The sequence below is a fragment of the Capra hircus genome, chromosome 13, assembly GCF_001704415.2.
Source record: "Capra hircus breed San Clemente chromosome 13, ASM170441v1, whole genome shotgun sequence".
Taxonomy (NCBI): domain Eukaryota; kingdom Metazoa; phylum Chordata; class Mammalia; order Artiodactyla; family Bovidae; genus Capra; species Capra hircus.
In genome coordinates, this window is record NC_030820.1 from 8215654 (window position 1) to 8237495 (window position 21842).

The following is a 21842-nucleotide window of genomic DNA, read 5'->3' on the forward strand; positions in this document are numbered from 1 at the left end:
TAACCTCTGAGCCACCAGGGAAGCCTTCCAAGGGAATAAGAGAATAAAATTTTAGAGTTAGAAAAGACCCTAGAGATTGTTGCTGTTTCGTCACTAAGTCATGTCCAACTCTTTGGCAACCCCCTTGACTGTAACCCACTAGGGTCCTCTGTTCATGGGGATTTCCTAGCAAGGATACTAGAGTGAGCTACTTTTTCCTTCTCCAAGGGACCTTTCTGACCCAGGGAATTGAACCCATGTCTCCCTCATTGGCAGATGGATTCTTTACTGCTGATCCATCTGGGAAGCTCAGTACTAGAGATGGTTTTGTTAATTTTTTTGCATTGAAAAACCCCTTTATTTGAGCAAAATCTTAAAAATAAATCAGTATATGAAACAAGTCTTGTTCTGAATGGAGCTGGAAGTCTGAGTCCACTTGAGGCCAGCTGGGGCTCCTCCCATTAGACTCCTGGGAACTCTGAGTGCTCCATGAATCCCAGCATGAAAACCTTCAACTACTGTGTCACAGAAATCAAATGACCGGTCCAGCTGGAAAGGCTCCCAGACCAAGGAAGCTGCCTCTCAATCCGCAGTACTCGGCCTTCTTCCGCAACATCATATCAAATCTCCATTCGATTCAAGAGATCGCGTACCTGATGCCTCACTCAGCACTGCCTCTACACTAGTCATTTCCTATGGAGCTGTTTATCTCGGAAAATATTCTTCCATTTAAAATGATGAGTGTGTGTATGTACGTATGTGTCCATTGAAGAGTGTGCTGGCCATGTGTTTTTCTCATGGGCAGTCAGCCAGTGCTGCAGTGGGAGTGCCAGCCTACATTCTCTGCTTAAGAGTATCTGTCTACCCATCCTTCATGCTGTACTCCTGTCATTTAGAAAGGCTCTCCTAACTGATTTATTTACTCTGCCAGGATCCTTCTGTGCCATTGTTCCTGCTTTTCTGTACAGTTTTAATAGTACTAGCCGAAAACTCCAAAATCATTGGGGACAGTGACTGCAGCCATGAAATTTAAAGACACTTACTTGCTCCTTGGAAGAAAAGCTATGGCAAACCTAGACAGCGAATTAAAAAGCAAAGATGTCACTTTGCCAACAAAAGTTAATATAGTCAAAGCTATGGTTTATCCAGTAGTCATGTACAGATGGGAGAGTTGGACCGTAAAGAAGGCTGAGCACTGAAGAACTGATGCTTTTGAATTGTGGTGCTGGTGAAGATTTTTGAGAGTAACTTGGACTACAAGGAGATCAAATCAGTCAATCCTAAAGGAAATCAACCCTGAATTTTCTTTTTTTTTTTTTTTTTTTTTGCTCTCTAAGAAATGATTTCAGCTTTATTTAATTTGGTATTACAGTATTAATTAGTATCACAGCTATAAAATTGCAGTTTGGGAACGCATGTAAGAATTTAAGATTTTAAAATTTAAAAAAAAAAAAAATAAATTAATTAATTAAAAAAAAAAAAAACAAACAATACTTGGAGTGGCAAAATGCCCAGGGCTAAAACCCTGAATTTTCTATGGAAAGACTGACACTGAAGCTCCAATACTTTGGCCACCCGATGCAAAGAACCAACTCAATAGAAAAGACCCTGATGCTGGGAAAGATTGAAGGCAAAAGGAAAAGAGGGTGGCAGAGGATGAGATGGTTCGATAGCATCCCTGACTCAATGGACATGAGTTTGAGCAGACTCCAGGAGATGGTGAAGGACAGGGAATCCTGGCGTGCTGCAGTCCATGGGGTCACAGAGTCAAACACAACTGAGCAACAACAACAAACGCTGAAAACGGGAATCCAAGTGCTAGTCCCAAAAGTACTGATTAAATGCGCACTGGGTAGTTAAAGGCAACTTTTAAGGCAGCTCCAGGAAGAAAAAGGGAGAGAACTTCAGAAAGTGATGAGAGGTTGGCTGAATTCCTGTGGCATCAGTAATACTGTAAATCTCACTGTAGCCTGGGAGGATTCACCATGAATTGTGTGGACAATAGCTGGAGAAAATGAAAATGTCCCTCATTAAGTCTTGGTGTAATCACTAACTCTGTGACAAACACAGTAGGTGTAGTCAAGAATTATCCGAATCAGACTTATCATAAGAGGGTTTTGATTTTTTAAGGAAAAACACTAGCTGAGCCGGTTGTATATAAGTTGAAACAATGAAATGTTAATAGAAATTTTAGAAACAAATGAGGAAGTAATGTCATTCAGCTAGAAATCTAGGTGGGTGTCAGATGCTAAGTGTCAATTTGCCTTAGTGTGAGGTACACACACACACACACACACACGGACACACATATACACGCACACACACAGACACACACACACACACACACACACACACACACAGCAACAGGAAGAATGGGTTTGACTCCTGATTCCAGCATTGCCCTGCCACTCAGAATCAGCTCAATCTTACTGTACCTCAGTTTCCTCTTTGTTTAAACTGAGGTACCCATACCTTCTTGGCTTACCTCCTAGGACTGCTGTGAGTGTCCAATGTGACAATGTATGAAACTATTTCCTGTGAACATAGGAATTCATAATAGTTTGATTTCCCTGTTCTCAGTCCGTATGGAACCCTAAAGACCTACTTACTTAGATATGTCTTTTTCTTTTAAGAGAGCATTTGATTGCATCTCTCACTGGGTGAATAGTGGGAATGCCAGTGACAGTAACTTTTCAAACAGCATTCCCTAAAGAGTACATCCCTTGAACTTCTCAAAAAAGAGAAAGTTAGGGAGTCAATTCTCTTTAGATTTTGAAACTGAGGAAAAATAATAAATGGAAGTTTGAGTTTGATCAGAACCAGAAGACAGAATTTAAGCTGTTTCTTAATCTATTATTAATAATAAGGCCTTAGACCTCATTTTAGAAATGACTTCCCTTTAGAATATGAAATGGAACCCTGAAGACCTAATCATGGATGAACTTACCAAAACCGATATATTTCTGCCATTAGAAGGTTTCTCTCTCAGTCCGGTTAGAAAAGTGAAAAACCACCCTGGTGGTCATTCTTCATGTAACATAAATACTACCTGGAATTATTTGGTTTCCAGTCAGGATTTTCTTTGAGTCCCTCAGTGCAAAGAGATTGCTTCTGTGGAATGTTTTTCAGTGGTGTGAGGTAGAACCTTTTCTGTCTCAGCACGATGAGAAATTTACACTCCTCTTACTTACTTTGGCAAAACAGTTGTCATTTTAACACGTGTTTGAAAGTGTAAAAACTTTTTTATTGTTGGGGAGAGGGGTGAATTATTCATACAGTTTTCTTGCTTTAAATCAGAACAGTGATGCATCATTCTTTAAATACCTGTCAGAGAAGCTTTCAGTTTTAGCTCTTTAAGTTCCTGGTTCTGTACTACACAGGATCAAGTTACTGGGTTTGGATCAAAGTCAAAACACTCAAAGTGCTTTTGAGTTCTGTGACTTCTCATCATTTTGAATCAGTTTTACTCCTACACCTGGTTTGAGGTCGTTTTCTTGATACTTATATAGAGACTGTTTCGTGTAGTGTCGCTTCAGTCATGTCCGACTCTTTGCGACCCTATGGACTGTAGCTTGCTTGGCTCTTTGGCCCATGGGATTCCCCAGGCAAGAATACTGGGATGGGTTGCCATAGAGACTGTTAGAAGCACCAAAGAAGCATCACATACAACAGCATTTTTGTTTTTGTTTTAATATAAATTTATTTATTTTAATTGGAGGTTAATTACTTTACAATATTGTATTGGTTTTGCCATACATCAGCATGAATCCGCCACAGGTATACACGTGTTCCCCATCCTGAACCTCCCTCCTCCCTCCCCGTACCATCCCTCTGGGTCGTCCCAGTGCACCAGCCCCAAGCATCCAGTGTCATGCATTGAACCGAGACTGGAGATTTGTTTCATATATGATATTATACATGTTTCAATGCCATTCTCCCAAATCATTCCACCCTCTCCCTCTCCCACAGAGTCCAAAAGACTGTTTTATACATCTGTGTCTCTTTTGCTGTCTCGCATACAGGGTTATCGTTACCATCTTTCTAAATTCCATATATATGTGTTAGTATACTGTATTAGTGTTTTTCTTTTTGGCTTACTTCACTCTGTATAATAGGCTCCAGTTTCATCCACCTCATTAGAATTGATTCAAATGTATTCTTTTCAATGGCTGAGTAATACTCCATTGTGTATATGTACCACAGCTTTCTTATCCATTCATCTGCTGATGGACACCTAGGTTGCTTCCATGTCCTGGCTATTGTAAACAGTGCTGCGGTGAACATTGGGGTACACGTGTCTCTTTCACTTCTGGTTTCCTCGGTGTGTATGCCCAGCAGTGGGATTGCTGGGTCATAAGGCAGTTCTATTTCCAGTTTTTTAAGGAATCTCCACACCGTTCTCCATAGTGGCTGTAGTAGTTTGCATTCCCACCAACAGTGTAAGAGGGTTTCCTTTTCTCCACACCCTCTCCAGCATTTATTGCTTGTAGACTTTTGGATCGCAGACATTCTGACTGGTGTGACATGGTACCTCATTGTGGTTTTGCTTTTCATTTCTCTGATAATGAGTGATGTTGAGCATCTTTTCATGTGTTTGTTAGCCATCTGTATGTCTTCTTTAGAGAAATGTCTATTTAGTTCTTTGGGCCATTTTTTGATTGGATCATTTATTTTCCTGGAATTGAGCTCTAGGAGTTGCTTGTATATTTTTGAGATTAGTTGTTTGTCAGTTGCTTCATATGCTATTATTTCCTCCTTGCTTACAGTTTCCTTTGTTGTGCAGAAGCTCTTAAGTTTAATTAGGTCCCATTTGTTTATTTTTGCTTTTATTTCCAGTATTCTGGGAGGTGAGTCATAGAGGATCCTGCTGTGATTTATGTCGGAGAGTGTTTTGCCTATGTTCTCCTCTAGGAGTTTTGTAGTTTCTGGTCTTACATTTAGATCTTTAACCCATTTTGAGTTTATTTTTGTGTATGGTGTTAGAAAGTGTTCTAGTTTCATTCTTTTACAAGTGGTTGACCAGTTTTCCCAGCACCACTTGTTAAAGAGATTGTCTTTAATCCATTGTATATTCTTGCCTCCTTTGTCAAAGATAAGGTGTCCATAGGTGTGTGGATTTATCTCTGGGCTTTCTATTTTGTTCCATTGATCTATATTTCTGTCTTTGTGCCAGTACCGTACTGTCTTGATGACTGTGGCTTTGTAGTAGAGCCTGAAGTCAGGCAGGTTGATTCCTCCAGTTCCACTCTTCTTTCTCAAGATTGCTTTGGCTATTCGAGGTTTTTTGTATTTCCATACAAATTGTGAAATTATTTGTTCTAGCTCTGTGAAAAATACCATTGGTATCTTGATAGGGATTGCATTGAATCTATAGATTGCTTTGGGTATTATCCTCATCTTCACTATATTGATTCTTCTGTTTCATGAAAATGGTATATTTCTCCATCTGTTGGTGTCCTCTTTGATTTCTTTCACCACTGTTTTATAGTTTTCTATATATAGGTCTTTAGTTTCTTTAGGTAGATATATTCTTAAGTATTTTATTCTTTTCATTGCAATGGTGAATTTAATTGTTTCCCTAATTTCTCTTTCTATTTTCTCATTATTAGTGTATAGGAATGCAAGGGATTTCTGTGTGTTGATTTTATATCCTGCAACTTTACTGCATTCATTGATTAGCTCTAGTAATTTTCTGGTGGACTCTTTAGGGTTTTCTATGTAGAGGATCATGTCATCTGCAAACAGTGAGAGTTTTACTTCTTCTTTTCCAAATTGGATTCCTTTTATTTCTTTTTCTGCTCTGATTGCTGTGGCCAAAACTTCCAAAACTATGTTGAATAGTAGTGGTGAATGTGGGCACCCTTGTCTTATTCCTGACTTTAGGGGAAGTGCTTTCAATTTTTCACCATTGAGGATAATGTTTGCTGTGGGTTTATCTTATATAGCTTTTATTATGTTGAGGTATGTTCCTTCTATTCCTGCTTTCTGGAGAGTTTTTATCATAAATGGATGTTGAATTTTGTCAAAGGCTTTCTCTCCATCTATTGAGATAATCATATGGCTTTTATTTTTCAATTTGTTAATGTGGTGTATTACATTGATTGATTTGTAGATATTGAAGAATCCTTGCATCCCTGGGATAAAGCCTACTTGGTCATGGTGTATGATCTTTTTAATGTGTTGTTGGATTCTGATTGTTAGAATTTTGTTGAGGAGTTTTGTATCTATGTTCATCAGTGATATTGGCCTGTAGTTGTCTTTTTTTGTGGCATCTTTGTCAGGTTTTAGTATTAGGGTGATGGTGGCCTCATAGAATGAGTTTGGAAGTTTACCTTCCTCTGAAATTTTCTGGAAGAGTTTGAGTAGGATAGGTGTTAGCTCTTTTCTAAATTTTTGGTAGAATTCAGCTATGAAGCCATCTGGACTTGGGCTTTTGTTTGCTGGAAGATTTCTGATTAGTTTCAATTTCCATGCTTGTGATGGGATTTTCTATTTCTTCCTGGTTCAGTTTTGGAAAGTTGTAGTTTTCTAAGAATTTGTCCGTTTCTTCCACGTTGTCCTTTTTATTGGCATATAACTGCTGATAGTAGTCTCTTATGATCCTTTGTATTTCTGTGTTGTCTGTTGTGATTTCTGCATTTTCATCTCTAATTTTATTGACTTGATTTTTCTCCCTTTGTTTCTTGATGAGTCTGGCTAATGGTTTGTCAACAACAGCATTTTTGGAGTGCACTGTACCACATCTGCAGTAATTGATCTCAGGCATGTTCAAAACTATTAACCATAGGAAACAATCAACATTGCTTTTTCCCATTTGCTTTTGGCTGTGTGGGGTGTTCGTTGCTGCTTCTGGGCTTTCTCTAGTGGTGGTGAGCAGCTGCTCTTTGTGGTGGTACTTGAACTTCTTGTTGTGTTGGCTTCTCTTCTTGGGGAGTGTGGGCTCTATGTCACGTGGGCTCAGTAGTTGTGGCACACAGGCTTAGTTGCCCTGTGACTTGTGGACTCTGCCTGGACCAGGGTCAAACCCATGTCTCTGCATTAGCAGGCAGTATCCTCTCCACTATAGAATCAGGGAATTCCTCAGCATTGTTTATAAAAGCATATGTCAGAGATATTGCGGGTTCTGCTTCAGACCATGGCAATGAATCAAACATCGCAATAAAGCAAGTCATACAAGTTTTTTTGGGTGCTCCATGTGTAAAAGTATAGGTGCTATACTGCCGTCTATTGAATGTGCAATAGCATTATGTCTGAAAAAAATGTATATACATTGATTACAAATACTTTGTTGCTGAAAAATACTAACCGTCATCTGAGTCTTCACTGAGTTTTAACCTTTTTTACCAGTGAAGGGTTTGAAATATTGAGAGAGTTACCAAACTGTGACACAGAAACATGAGGTGAGTAAACGCTGTTGGAAAAATGGCGCCAATAGATTTGTTGACGCAGAGTTGTGACAGACCTTCATTTTTTTTTTTTTAAATAAAAACAGTATCTTTGAAGCACAGTGACGCCAAACACAATAAAATGAGTTTTGCCTGTAAGAGAGAAAGCCCATAAACTGATTAATGTCCAACATAAGGTATAAGGAATTTTGCAGAGTTTTTAAGAAGTAGCCATTGAAAATTATGCAATAAAAATTATGCTTATTGGCATGAAAATCATCTCACAATTCTAAATTAAGGAATCAGATTATAAACACCAGGATAGTATGATGTGATGATATAAAACATACATTATTTATTTACATTGGTAAAAAAGAAAAAAAGACAATGTGGAAAATGGTATGAAAGAACATACCAAATTGATACTTTATCTCTGATAGTGGAAATGCAGAAAATTATTTTTTCTGTTTATCTCTTTATTGCTTTTTTTGTATTTTGGATTAGTCCATAGTGAACATTTTTTGTTTGTATTATAAAAAGTAAGAAAAATATTTAAAATAATGTACACATTTTCAAATGGGGGCTGAAGGACAGGGAAGTGGTGGAAATTGACTGTGGTTCAATCAGTCAGTTCAGTCACTCAGTCGTGTCTGAATCTTTGTGACCCTATGGACTGCAACACCCCAGGCCTCCCTGTCCATCACCAACTCCCGGAGCTTACTCAAATTCATGTCCATTGAGTCAGTGATGCTGTCCAAACATCTCATCCTCTGTCGTCTCCTTCTCCTCCTGCCCTCAATCTTGCCCAGCATCAGGGTCTTTTCAAATGAGTCAGCTCTCTGCATTAGGTGGCCAAAGTATTGGAGTTTCAGCTTCAGCATCAGTCCTCCCAATGAATATTCAGGACTGATTTCTTTAGAATGGACTGGTTGGATCTTCTTGCAGTCCAAGGGACTCTCAAGAGTCTTCTCCAATGCCACAGTTCAAAAGCATCAATTCTTTGGCACTCAGCTTTCTTTATGGTCCAATTCTCACATACATACATGGCTACTGGAAACACCATAGCTTTGGCTAAATGGACCTTTGTTGTCAAAGTAATGTCTCTGTTTTTTAATATGCTGTCTATGTTGGTCATAGCTTTTCTTCCAAGGAGCAAATGTCTTTTAATTTCATGGCTAGAGTCATAATCTTCAGTCATTTTGGAGCCCCAAAAAATAAAGTCTGTCATTGTTTACACTGTTTCCCCATCTATTTGCCATGAAGTGATGGGACCAGATGCCATGATCTTAGTTTTCTGAATATTGAGCTTCAAGCCAACTTTTCATTGTCCTTTTTCACTTTCATCAAGAGGCTCTTTAGTTCTTCTTCGCTTTCTGCCATAAGGCTGGTGTCATCTGCATATCTGAGGTTATTGATATTCTCCTGGCAATCTTGATTCCAGCTTGTGCTTCATCCAGCCCAGCATTTCACATTATGTACTCTGCATATAAGTTAAATAAGCAGAGTGACAATATACAGCCTTGATGTACTCCTTTCCCTATTTGGAAACAGTCTTTAGTTCCATGTCCAGTTCTAACTGTTTCTTCCTGACCTGCATACAGATTTCTCAAGAGGCAGGTCAGGTGGTCTGGTATTCCCGTCTCTTTAAGAATTTTCCAGAGTTCGTTATGATCCACACAGTCCAAGGCTTTGAAAGAGTGAATAAAAGAGAAGTAGATGTTTTTCTGGAACTCTCTTGCTTTTTCCATGATCCAGCGGATGTTGGCAATTTGATCTCTGTTCTTCTGCCTTTTCTAAATCCAGCTTGAACATCTGGAAGTTCATGGTTCATGTACTGTTGAAGCCTGGCTTGGAGAATTTTGAGCATTACTTTACTAGTGTGTGAGATGAATGCAATTGTGCAGTAGTTTGAGCATTCTTTGGCATTGCCTTTCTTTGAGATTGGAATGAAAACTGACCTTTTCCAATCCTATGGCCACTGCTGAGTTTTCCAAATTTGCTGGCATGTTGAGTGCAGCACTTTCACAGCATCATCTTTTATGGTTTGAAGTAGCTCAACTGGAATTCCATCACCTCCACTAGCTTTGTTTGTAGTGATGCTTCCTAAGGCTCACTTGACATCACAGTCCAGGATGTCTGGCTCTAGGTGAGTGATCACACCATCCTGATTGTCTGGGTTGTGAAAATCTATTTTGTATGGTTCTTCTGTGTATTCTTGCCACCTCTTCTTAATATTTTCTGCTTCTGTTAGGTCTATACCATTTCTGTCCTTTATTGTGCCCATCTTTGTGTGAAATGTTCCCTTGGTATCTCTAATTTTCTTGAAGCGATCTCTAAGCTCTTCCTGTTTTCCTCCTTTTCTTTGCACTGATCACTGAGGAAGGCTTTCTTATCTCTACTTGCTATTCTTTGGACTGTGGTTGGTTTATCATAATTTTAGGGTATCTCGTTTCAGCTTTGTCAAGTAAAGCTTAAGCCTTAAAATGTTTCTGAAAACTGTGGTTATTCTGCATGTGTTTATTCTGAGGTTCAAATATGTGTTGTGAATTCACACTTTTCGACTAATTTCTTCATTTCACTCTAATTTTTCCATGTACTTGTCAAACAGTGCTCATGTATACACATTTTATTCTTTATTTCCAAATAATTTTTAAACACGCTGGTTGCTGAATACATCCCAGGCCTAGGCTAAACACTTCACATGGACTTGCATATCTAATTTTCACAATTAGGTAGTTAGATATTGTTATCTCACCCATGTTACAAAGGCAGACACAAAGACAGTTTCCCTCGACAAACTGACTGAGGGTAGGTCGGTTTCTGTTGGCAGTGATATAACCTGTAGTTTCTTGGGATTCAAGGCAAAGAGGTTGACTCCAGAGTCATATACATATATGTGAAATATACTATACTGTAACTAAATATTTACCAAAGATGGAATAATAAAAACACTCATTTAAAATGGAATGAAACTTTAGATACCATAACAATCTACTATACGTGAAGTATTATATAGGTATTATCTGTTAACAGAAGAATAAAAAATTCCAAAAAGGTTTTATTTTCACTGATGACTTATAAAGAACTTTAGAGATTTGATTTGAAATTTCTTTTTCTTCTTGACAATATATGTGTGACACGTTTTGTTTGAATGTAAAAAGCAAAACTTTATTGTGCCACCAATTAATTCAATATTCATTTTCTTTGAACCATTTATCCCATCTCTCTTTTATCTGTGTAGAGTATGTAATTGCTTTTTCCCCCTCCTTGATATGTAACCCATAAAATAACCAGAACCTGCAAACTCACTCTGTGTTTTCAAAGGTTTAATTCATTATCACCTCACATCTTAGTTTTAGGAAAGACAGTTAACAAAAGCTTCTCAAATTTAACATTGCATTTAATGCCAAAGTTTAAACATTAGGAAAATAAATGTAATGCTTACAAAAATCTTACTGTACATGATGTTTGCAAACTTTGACATCCTAGAAGGGAAAGAAAAGAAAAGTGAAGTCACTCAGTCATGTCTGACTCTTTGCAACTCCATGGACTGTAGCCTACGAGGCTCCTCCATCCATGGGATTTTCCAGGCAAGAATACTGGAGTGGGTTGCCATTTCCTTCTCCAGGGGATCTTCCCAACCCAGGGATCAAACCTGAGTCTCCCGCATTGCAGGCAGACACTTTACCATCTGAGCCACCAAGTAGTCAACAAATAGATTTTACACTTTAAATTCTTGTAATCATCTTCATACCAATTCCTTTGTGTGGGCTTAAAAAATGTATTTCCTATATTACCATTTTCTCTTTTCTATTTCTATATTTTTTTAATCTTGGCTACTTTCTTTGCCCCTTTCTTTTTCTTCTTTATTTTCCTTTTATTTTATAAATAATGTTATCTTCCTTACATTTTCTCAGAATCATCGTGAAGTTGCTCAGTCATGTCTGACTCTTTGTGACCCCTTGGACTGTAGCCCACCAGGCCATCAATGGAATTTTCTAGGCAAGAATACTGGAGTGGGTTGCCATTTCCTTCTCCAGGGGATCTTCCCAACTCAGGGATCGAACCCAGGTCTGCTGCATTGCAGACAGACGCTTTACCATCTGAGCCACCAGATGATATGGATGGAGAAACTATGAGCAAAATGTCTGGTTCTAAAGGTTTTTAAAAATAGATTAATACTTTCATGGCAGTTATTGGATTATATTTTCTGAGACTAAAAACAGAGGAGGTATGACAGAATTCCTGAAATGACATAAAATAAAGAAGTATCTTTTATAAGGAAAGATTATATTCCAGTTACTGATAAGAGAAAAATTGATTTAAATGGCTTTAATACATATTTTTCCTTCATGTAACAAGTTTAAAGGCAGGCAATTTCCAGTGTTACTTCAGCAAGTCAATTATATCAGGGCCAAGATCAGTATAATTCCCTTGACCTTTCCTCTTAGTGGTAAGGTAGTTGATGCAGCTCCAACCATCACACCAGCATCCAAGGTAGGATAAAGTAAACCTTGTTCATCACACATCAACATTCAAGGTAGGATAAAATAAGCCATATTCATCAGGAGAGCAAAACATTCTTTAACCTCCTCTATAAATTTCTGTTTACAGTTCATTGCCCCTGTTGTGTTTATAGGGATAATTCTGCTTGCACAGAGCTGGCAAGTGCGTGTACCCAGTAAAGGCTGATGTAGTGTTAGCAGTATATTTCTGTGCAATGAATTACACCAAACCCTAGTGGTTTGAAAAAGCAAACATCTACTCTTGTAAAGTTTCTGTGGATCTGGAATTCAGGAGTGACTTCGGTGGGTGGCTGTGGTCCAGGGTCTCTCCTGTGTTGTGGTTAGGATGTCAGCGGGAGCTGCAGGTTCTGAAGCCTGGGCTGTGGGTCTGGGAAATGTCTTGCATGACAGCTCACTCACTTACTGTTAGCAGCAGGCGCCAGGTTCTTACCACAGGGACGTGCGCATCAGCCACAGCGATGGTTAGTAGATGGTAAATTGTCCCACAGGAAAGTTTCAATTTAAGCAAAAATAAATCTTTTGTTACAATGTGCCTCAAGCAAATGTGGTTTTGTAGAGCAACTGACCAAAGTGATAAGCTCAAATGGTAACACCTCTAATAGTTGAATTCATCATACTGAGTGTTTGAAATTAAGGTTGGTACCTGTCTTAGTTTGCTGCTGCTGCTGCTGCTAAGTCGCTTCAGTCGTGTCTGACTCTGTGCGACCCCATAGACGGCAGCCCACCAGGCTCCCCCGTCCCTGGGATTCTCCAGGTAAGAACGCTGGAGTGGGTTGCCATTTCCTTCTCCAGTGCATGAAAGTAAAAAGTGAAAGTGAAGTCGCTTAGTTGCGTCCAACTCTTTGCAACTCCATGGACTGCAGCCTACCAGGCTCCTCCGTCCATGGGATTTTCCAGGCAAGAGTACTAGGGTTGCCATAATAAAGTACCGCAAACTGGGTGGCTTAAATAACTGACATTTATTGTCTCATCTGTTTAACTTGTACACTGTGGAAGGGTGCTTACGTGATGTAGCAACACTTATTTCTGTGTGAAACATCCTAGGGTCTTTTTTTAAGGTGCATCGTTGAGAAATCAAAGAAATGCCAGCTGATGAAGAATATTTAGTTTCTTTTCCAAATGAATCTCCTTGGGTCTTATAAACAGCACTTTTATAGACTACATGTGTTACCTTTACAACATAAGGTTATTTGATTGTTGGTGTTCTTAACCTGAGGTTATAGTTTTGTCGTAATTAGCATTATCATGGAAGAATGACCTTAAAAGAACACGGAAATACAGTATTCACGCACAACTTAAAGGAAACAATGGCAGCATTAAAAAGCATCAGCTCTGATATATGTGTGCTTTTAGGATCATGAACTTAGAACATCTAAACTCTTAGGTCATACTTGCTACAAAATGATTTTTTTTCCCTCCAGTGGTGCTCTATAACCTTTTAGAAATTCGCCACCAGGGTGACGTTAAGTATCTCCTTAACAGTCGGCTGGTCTGCTGGCAGTGTCAGAACTCAGGATATCTGCTTTTTAATTTCCATGTTCAAGGTCTAATTATTTTCTCTGTACTGGGGCGAGAGAACTGTAATGAGAAAGTACAATCATTAAACGCCAGTGAGGAAGGGAACGGAGTCTTTTTGGCTTATGCTGTGAACTAGCTTCCCAAGCATCGCTGTGACTGCGGCTAATTTCAGTCCGATGATTCCCGCCTTGGATCTCCGAGAGGTCATATAAAACATAAAGGAAGATGGCAGAACTCTTGTAGTCTTTAATGAGAGGGGAAGACAATGGATTAAAAGGCTATTATTACACGTAGGCTTACAGACTGTTAATAGTTAAGAGTTTATTAGCCTCAGAGTATCAGAGCGTTCTAGAAGTGACTAAGGTAGCATGCAAGTCAAGCTATACATGTGGCAAAGTTGCCATTTGAGCAAGCAGTTTAGAAATACATAGTGTTGGACAGATTTTACACTTTTGAAGTTCCCAGAATTTAGAGACTCTTTTCGTTAAAACCTGTATTGCTGGTTTTCAGATAATTTATTATGCTACTGATCACAGTTAAATTTTTTCTATTTTTTCAGCTATTTTAGAAAATATCACATGGCCAAATGCTCTCAAAAAGCAGGGTTTCCTATTGTCTGTTAAAAGACAGGGAATCCCAAGTCTTTGATTCTGTGAATGTGAGTGCTTGTACATATGTGTGTGTATAATGCCTGATGCCCCTATGCAGCAAGCTAATTAAAGGCTATGCAAGTGTGTTTACCAATTAAGAAAAAGTGTAACATGTAGCAGAGATTGACCTAAGTACTTCTCACACATTGTCTCATTTATCTTTATAATAATTCTCTGATGAAGGTATTTTCCACATTTATTTGATAAAGAAACTGGGACCTAGTGAATGGCTTAACTGGGATATGAACAGAGGTCTGCCTCTAAAGATCTTTAATGGAAGCATATAGTGACCATATTCTTACCCTTCACTACAGAAGATCTCCAGCACTTTGCTCATCTTGAGTACACATAATTTTGTATGTGTCCTTAAGGGGGAAAAATAAAGGACTTCTCTGAGAATTCAGTAACCATCTGCCCTCGTATATCAGCCTTTGCGAGTTCTAAATGGGTTACTTCTATGATCACACTGGTAGTTCCAGTGGGCACACTGTAGTCACAGTGAGTCCCTGGAGTCCAGCCAGGCTGGCAGCCTTCACGTGGGGCTCCATGGAACCGAACCACATGTGTTCGGGAGAGGAGAGCTGATTTGGCCACGGCTGCTCCACCGTCTGCATTTCAGACTAACAGAGAACACAGGTTGAACAAACCCACAACCACAGCGGAAAACAATGACTACCAGAGGAACAAACCATTGTAACCTCACACAGCAATGGGGAGGGGATTTCCTGGAGCCCAAGAGCAGGGTGAAGGAAGCCCATCGTCAGGACTCACAGGGAGCACAGTCACGAGTGTAAGTGACCGTACACGTTAGGTCTTCTCCCAGCCTGAGGTGAGCAGTTTAACATGTTTGAGCCTCAGTTTCCACACCTGCAAAATGGAAGTTACAGTGTTTTCTCATGAGGCTTTTGGTGAGGATGAATGAAATCATGTTTATGAAAGGAGCCTCACGGCAGTGCCTGGCCCGTAACAGAGCCTGGAGTTGAATCACGAGCAGGAACGGTGGCGGCAGCGCTCTTTGCAGCCATATAACGCAGGGCTATCGGCCCAGGGGTCCTCACATGCATCAGATTTGTTACTGGAGTTTGTCTTAGTTTGGGCTGTTATAACAAAAATACCATAGACTGGGTGGCTTTTAAACCACAGAATTTTTTTCCCTCACGGTTAACAAGGCAGATAAAGTTGCCAACAAGTCTGGTGCCTGGCAAGGGCCTGCTTCCTGGATCATGGACAGCCATATTCGCAGTGTGTCCTCTTTTGTAAGACTAATCTCACCTCCAAGGGTTCCACCTGTAACCTCATCACCTTCCAGAGACCCCATCTTCAAATATTAGAACGCTGGGTATTAGGTTGCAACATATTAGCTCTGTGAGGGAAACAAACATTCAGTCTATAGTAGGATTTCTGTTTGAGCTTGTGATCGTGCTGACTTGGTGGACCCATTAGATGCCTTCCTACCATTTGGACATTTTTTCCTTGCCTTTTCCAAGATTGGCAAGATGAACATACATTTTTATAATTATTTACAATAAAAATAACTTTTTATTGCATGTAATACATCTATGACAAAGGGTACATATCAGGCATAGAGCTTAATGAAATTTTACCAACTGAACACCAGTTTTGTAACCAACAGCCAATCGAGAAACAGAACATTTCTTCCAGTCATTACACACGCACGTGCACACACCTGCCAAGGGAGTGTATCTTGAGCTCTAATAGGTCTGCATGTTCTTGAAATGTGTAAGAATAGAGCCATATAGCTTGTACACGCTTGTATCCCATTTCTTTCAGCGAACTGTAAGTACATAAATTGCATCCATATTTATCATATAGAATTCTTTGCTCCTTTTATAAATTCCTGTTTAGTATTTCATTGTGTGAACATGTCGCAATTTATCCATTTTCCTGAGGATGAACATTTGGGTAGTTTCCAGTCTGGAGATGTTCTGCATCGACATTTTACATTCTTGTGCATGCCTTTCAGTGCTGGATGGTTACCTGGGTTTGAGAGTGCTAGGTCATGTGGTGTGCATGTGCTTAGCATCTTTCCTAAGTGCATACATCAGTATAATCCCCAGCAGTGAACTGGGTTGTTTTGAATGATATTTGCTTATTAAGAATTATTTTCCCTGCATTGTGATTACTTCAAAGGATCCAGCAAAGCAGAATGCAGCTGGGTTAAGGGCTGGTCCTTGTGGGCACTGCTGCTGCTGCTGCATCACTTCAGTCGTGTCCGACTCTGTGCGACCCCATAGACGGCAGCCCACCAGGCTCCCCCGTCCCTGGCATTCTCCAGGCAAGAACGCTGGAGTGGGTTGCCATTTCCTCCTCCAATGCATGAAAGTGAAAAGTGAAAGGGAAGTCGCTCAGTCGTGTCTGACTCTTCACAACCCCATGGACTACGGCCTACCAGGCTCCTCCGTCTGTGGGATTTGCCAGGCTAGAGTACTGGAGTGGGATGCCATTGCCTTCTCCTTGTGGGCACTAGATCCCATTAAGTGGCTGAAAGAAGACCGTGCCCTATGTGTTAGAAGCTGGAGAGCCAGCACAACCGTGCATTTCTACCTCTGCTTTACGGCCTGGTATATTTGATGGCAGGCTGTGACAGCTGTGGCTTTCCTTCTCTAATGTTTTTTTGGAAACTGAAACAAGTTTGAACACAGCCTGATTCATCTAGACCACACAAGTAAGAAGAGGCATATTAGATAACACAAATATGGACTAGAGTGGCGCCAGAGAACAGAAAGGAAAAAAGCTTACTTACTAGGTAACTAGTTGATTCAGGCATGAAATTTAGTAATATGCTGTTTAAACATAAAAGGTTAAAAAGAAAAACCCGTTTGAAATTGTAGAAGTGTCTGACAGCTCGCGTAAGGAATGTGTGAGTTTTCACGCTCAAGTCCTCTGGTACCAAGAGTAGGTTCCACTTATCAGGTGGCTTCCAGTTTTACCAATGAAGAGAAAAATGGGTTTGAAATATGATATCGTGTGTTAATTCAAACCATTCATAAGCCTCTGTATTTTGGGAAAAGTCATGCTAAAACCTCAAGCTTGCAATAATAAGGAAAGTTTTCAAAAATGTTTGAGTATCTACTGATCTTGAGGTCTTACTCCTTTCCACGTTAATCCTACCACTCAGCTAGTTGTGTATTTTCACCATCCCTCTTCCCACAGATCTGTCCCAGAGATGAGTAAGTGACTTGTCCAAGTTCCCAAAGTTTCCAATGACAGAGCCGTTTTCTAATCCCATCAGATGACTCTACTGCCTTATATTACCAGAGGAACCTAAAAGGGAAATAGATGTACATTTTGGCAGTAAATAGCAGGAAAACTGTAGAAAAAAAATTCTGATAGACTTTACAAATGCCCTGTAAATCTCTATCATTGCATTTTCTGTGGTAGAAGGAGCTGGATACCAGTTAGCTCTCAGACCTCCTGCTACCTCAGGAAAGGTCAGCCCCGCCTGGACAGCTGTCCTTGTCCTCCTGACTCTGTCTGTAGCTGTCTCGGCTCCCTAATGTTTTAAATTTCTAACTCTTTCCCTCCTATCTAGTGGCTTTATCTGTAAAATGGGTCATTAAGATGTCCATAGCTCTCCTCTAGGACAGCCTACTCAGCCCAGATTCAAAATTAATTCAGAAGGCATTCAAACAAAGCAGTAAGGAGTTCACAGTCATTTGGGGCAGTGATGCTAATGCTTGTTGGAGTCACACCAGAGCCATCAAACTGTGTTACTTCTCATAGCACAGCTAAATTACCTGAGGTGGGGGTTGGGGGTTGGGGGTATTCTTTTGGCTGTCTCAGAGAGCTTTATTAGGAAGCTCATGTTTTAAGATAGGTACAAACTGGTAGACTAGGTGAGGAAAGTGTTTCAATGCCTTGCAATATCTAGACTTGGTGCTTGAAGGACAGAGTTGTAGGATAGAAAGTGCCTTCATGATTATGCAATCCAAGAATCTCATTTAATGATTGAAGTTCAAAAAGGTCAAATTCAAGAATGCCAAGCAACGGAGGAATCTGGGCTAGAATGAAAATCTCCTGATTCACAGTATAGTCCTTTTTTATTTTTTTTTTACAACAGCATGCAATTTTGCAGTTTTGTTATTGTAGTCTTACAGATGAGTGCAATTAAGCAAAATTAAGCTGGCTGATTAAATTGCTCAGGACCAGCTTCCTCTCTAGCATCAACTAGCAAAACATAAGTCAGCATTGGATTGGACAAGATTTTGGGTGGGGAAAAATTGTCAGACTTGTTCTATCAAAAGTCATCCTCAGACGTCTTTGTTCCAAGCTGAGTGTACAAAACAATTTGCACTCACAGTGCATCCGTGCAGTTTATTTATGTTCCTCAACTGGGACTGTGGCCATCTGATTTCCCATTCTCAATACCAGCTCCTGCTTTCCCTGTGTGTGGAAATTCTGAGTTATTTTTCTTTCTTTATAGACACACTACACTTTTTATCTTCCAAAGTTAATTGCAATGATTGTGCTGGCCTTCATGTGATTACACACTCATGTGACAAGATCATAGTTGCATTTTGCTGATTTCTACTGAGAACCTCTAACGGAGTCTTTGGATTTTTGTCATGATCTCTGTGTCCCCCTTTAGTCCCTAATTTACAGCAAGCTGACAGCATAAGGCATTTAGTCAGCTGATCACATGGCCTTACATCTCTGTTATTCAAAACAGAATTTAAGTTGGAACTGTATGTTGTATTATATTCCGTAACCCAATGTTCTTATGTATTATAGGTTTATATTGGTAAGAAATATGGTAAAAATAAAATTCTATTCACCAAATTCTCCTTAACAGATCGAATGTTTATTAGACTGACAAATAATAGGATTTTAAATAACTTCTAACCTTTATATTCTCTGTATTCTTCATGTCCTCCCTATTTTTATGTACAATAAAGTAAAACTTTATTGTGTCTGAAATAATTACTGGTCAATACTTATCTGAACGTTATATCCTGCACTTATTCATTTTTCCTATTTTAAATGCAGTAAATTTAATAGCAAACAAACATTTTGATTGTTTGCTGTGAGCCGGGTCCTGTGTTGAACAATTAGATTATCTTATTTAGTCCTGAAACATGTGAGATAAGTATCATTGTGCACTTTCATAGGGAATGAGTCATTGTCTAATGTTATACCTAAGAAAGTGGCTGAATCAGGATTCGTGATCAGGACTGTGAGGGCACATTATTCTGCCTTTGAAGTGGGTGGCCTTTTTTTGCGGGAGAGGGGGGGGATTTCATATGGACCATTTTATCTACAAGAAGAAAAAAGAAGAAATTGTACAAACTGATTCATGATGTAATTGCTAGTGAATTGATGGCGATAAAACAGACATGAGTACACAGAGAAGCATGAGGGGGGCATGACACAATCAACTATTCATTCCAAATAAAATGCTTTTTAAAAACAGTTGAATTTTATTGATTCAGATACCAGAACTTTAAAAAGGCGATTTTAACAGAAATTTTTCTTATATAGTTCAGTTCAGTCACTCAGTTGTGTCCGACTCTTTGTGACCACATGGACTGCAGCACGCCAGGCTTCCCTGTCCTTCACCAACTCCCAGAGTTTACTCAAACTCATGTCCATTGAGTTGGTGATGCCATCCAACCATCTCATCCTGTCATCCTCTTCTCCTCCCGCCTTCAATCTTTCCCAGCATCATGGTCTTTTCCAAGCGGGTGGCCAAAGTAATATTCAGGACTGAATTTTTTTAGGATTGACTGGTTGGAGCTCCTTGCAGTCCAAGGGACTTTCAAGAGTCTCTTCCAACACCACAGTTCAAAAGCATCAATTCTTCAGCACTCAGCTTTCTTTATATAGTAATTTTATATAAATGGGTGACCCAAGGTCATCACTTGAAAAATCCAGAATTTTACTATGCGGTAGAATACGTATGGGTCTGCTTTTATTTGTTTTGAGCCCTTCTTTATCACGATATTATTTCTCTTGTGTGTGAATCCACTCGATTCTTCCCTTGGTTGCCTTTCTTCCTACTAGTCTGCTATCAACAGCGAAACCATATAGCCCAACGTTGCACAAAATCTGAACACAGAGTGGTTGAAATTCTTAGGGAAAGCCTTAGTGAGCAGGTGGAATTTCAGTTTTGACTTTTTTGGGCACCAGAGAAGTTTTACAATTTTGAAATGCTGATTGATTGATTTTTGCACAACTTTGTTCAACATATGTAAATGCAGATGAAATAAAATTGTGCTAATTCTACATCATGAGAAAAAATGTCAGTGCTGGAAATGCATAAAAAAGAACAAATATGCAGGAGCTTTGTGGTAGCCAAACCGAAAAAGCCGATGTAGTTAAAATTTTTGTTACCATAGAGCGTATGTATCATAATATGTAACAGGAGTAGCACTCTGTTCCCTTGTTTTGAATTGGAAGAGAACGTCTCATAGGAGAGTTATGCATCCTTAGGACTGTGATATGGTGAACTAGAGGATCTTAATTCTTAATATTGCTCCAGTAAAGTCATAATCATCATCAGTAATTGGCACAGCAGTTGAGCTATTATGTTATCAATAAAGGTGCTCTGAGAGTTTCTAGCAGTGTCTTAACCTCCCTAGGGGACTCTGGTAGCCCAGCCTTACCCACCCAGGGGCAAGGAGCCTGGCTGTTAACACACCAGCTCCCATCATTTGTATTTTAGAAACAGTTTGCCTCCGCACTTCCCATCTCCCCTGTGCAGGTGGGAGCGAAGCAGGCTCTGGACACTAAAGAAAACCCTACAGGAACATAACGACATAAAATACAGGTGCCGGCAGTCAGGCCTGCCGAAACGTTCAGAGCGAGGGCATGTGAGTGGGGCCCGGTGACATCGAACCAATGCCCAGAAGTGAGGAGGACACAGTCACACGCTGTGGGCAAGGCGTTTCCAACTCACTCCTGCATCCGCCGGCTCGCCGACTTCTACTGCCGAGTCCTTCCTGCTCACTCCAGCGCTTCTCCCCTCCCCACCTTGGTTTTTTGTTTTTGCTCCTTTTGTTGTCTTCCGGTCACATATGCCTGACATCCTATCATACCTCCCTGGGCTCCTTGACTGGAAGGTCCCTCTTCTATTCCTGTTGAAGCCTCCTTCCAAGCCTCCTGCTGCAGGCTGCTTCTCACGGCCTACGCTGCAGTCCGCGGCCCTTCATTTTCACGCTTGGTACAATTGCCTAGTGTTAGAGTTATGTTATTAGGCCTCTCTCTTTCTCCCTAGATTGTGAACTCCTGAAGGGCAGGTGTTGCTGTTCAGTTACTCCAGCATCCACTGCAGCGCTTCGCATGTAATGGGTATTTGATAAATGCTTGTTGAATTAAATTGAATAATTTAAAATCAGAGTTGGTTGGCAAAGGATGCTGTTCTGAGGGGACTGCCTGATTTGGCTACCTGGTTGGGGAAAACACACACTCAATTTTTCTAACAGCTTGCACTCAAGCTGTCATTAAAATTAAAGTCCTTTATTATACACTTTCATTGTTGCCGAAATAATAGTCTGCCGTGCCTTGGAGCAGTGAATGTAACCGCCTCTCTTAGTTATAATTTTGTGACATCAGGCATCAAACAGTTGGGAAACTGCAAGTGCTGGTAATATAACTTTACATATAGTATATCATTACAAATGAGAAAACAGGACCCTGAGGCAAGGATGCTCTGAAACATGCTTTTCCAAAAAGAAAGAAGACTCAGTAGAATGAGAGTAAATTTCTGTAAAAAGCATTTTCTCCTGAAAAAAAGAAAACACAGTGCCTATTTAGTTACCCTTTAA

The 21842-nt window shown here is 39.8% G+C and overlaps 1 protein-coding gene across 1 annotated transcript in view; it reads left to right on the forward strand.

Annotated features, from left to right (window-relative positions):
• The window catches only part of MACROD2 (MACRO domain containing 2), a 2334919-nt gene that overhangs the window by 863809 nt on the left and 1449268 nt on the right, over positions 1 to 21842 (forward strand). The window lies entirely within an intron of this gene.